Raw genomic sequence first — 1,589 nt, forward strand, 5'->3', positions numbered from 1 at the left:
TAATAAATTAATGAATGAAGTGATTTATCATCATTAAATATGGAAACTCATAGTTTTATTTCTTATTAGTTTGTAATCTAACGACAGAATTATTGGATTTAAAACTAAATCAGTGTTAGAGCAGCATGTTACTGTTGTAGCTGCTGGAGGTGGAGCTAGTTTACACTACTTTATATACAGTTAGCTAGTTTAGTCCAGTGGTTCCCAACCTAGGGGTCGGGCCCCTCCAAAGGGTCAGCAGATAAATCTGAGGGGTCGTTCATTTGAGAGAAAAACGCTTTTACTGAATGCTGAAGAAACAGGAAGCATGTAGCATCTGTTAGCGTTAGCCTCAGATAGATGAAAGCTGGACACTACGGAGAGTCAGCGCGCACACACACACACACACACACACACACACACTCTCTATACCTGTGAGGACTCTCATTGACATAATGCATTCCTCAGTCTCTCACTCTGTAAACCTTCATCATCACAGCCGACCTCAAACTGAACCTGATTCTCACCTGAGCTCTAAAACTAAAATGTCCTCAAACACACACACACACACACACACACACACAGAAAACACACACAAACACACACACAAACAGAAAACACACACAGCTGCTGCTTTTTGGAGAAATCAATAACTCATAATTATCACATTTTATAGTGTGTTTGTGTGTGTGTGAGGTTCAGCTGCTGCCCTTGGCTGCAGTCTGCAGGTTATTAGAGGCCTGGACACAAAACCAACCGGTCACTGTGAGTGTGTGTGTGTGTGTGTGTGTGAGTGTGTGTGTGTGTGAGTGTGAGTGTGTCAGTGTGTGTGTGTGTGTGTGAGTGTGTGTGTGTGTGTGTGTGTGTGTGTGAGTGTGTGTGTGTGTGTGTGTGTGTGTGTGAGTGTGAGTGTGAGTGTGTCAGTGTGTGTGTGTGTGAGTGTGTGTGTGTGTGTGTGTGTGTGTGTGTGTGTGTGTGTGTGTGTGTGTGTGTGAGTGTGTGAGTGTGAGTGTGAGTGTGTGTGTGAGTGTGAGTGTGTCAGTGTGTGTGTGTGTGTGTGTGTGTGTGTGTGAGTGTGTGTGTGTGTGTGTGAAGGTCGAGCTGCAGTGTGACCTCCTGCTCTGAGTGAATATCGAACTCTCAGCTGAATGTTTGGTTTTCTCTCGTCTCTGCTTTAAAGGAACAGTCTGCAGTTTATTCATGTAGATCAGCTCATATTTATATATATATTTATATATATATATTTATATTTATTTATACTCATCTTCATCTTCATCAGCAGCAGCAGCATCCTCTTCCTCCGCCAGAGCTCTGACATCATCTGTCTGTTAACATGAAGTCTGTCGCTGACAGCAGACGCAGCAGGTAACATGACAACACGTCTCTGCAGGATGTTTCAACCAACATCCAGCTGCTGAACATCAGATCTTCACTGAGTTACAGTTTAATGTTCAGTTTGTTAAAGAAATTCATCACAAACGCTTCAAATATGAGTCAGAATCTGTTTTATTAGCAAAGTATGAAGACTCTTTATGTTTGCTCTCACAAACACAACATAGAGGAAGAAATAATAACAATACAGCAAAAGTAAGGTTATAATAAATAATGAA

This window comes from Thunnus albacares, chromosome 2, assembly GCF_914725855.1.
Source record: "Thunnus albacares chromosome 2, fThuAlb1.1, whole genome shotgun sequence".
Taxonomy (NCBI): Eukaryota; Metazoa; Chordata; class Actinopteri; order Scombriformes; family Scombridae; genus Thunnus; species Thunnus albacares.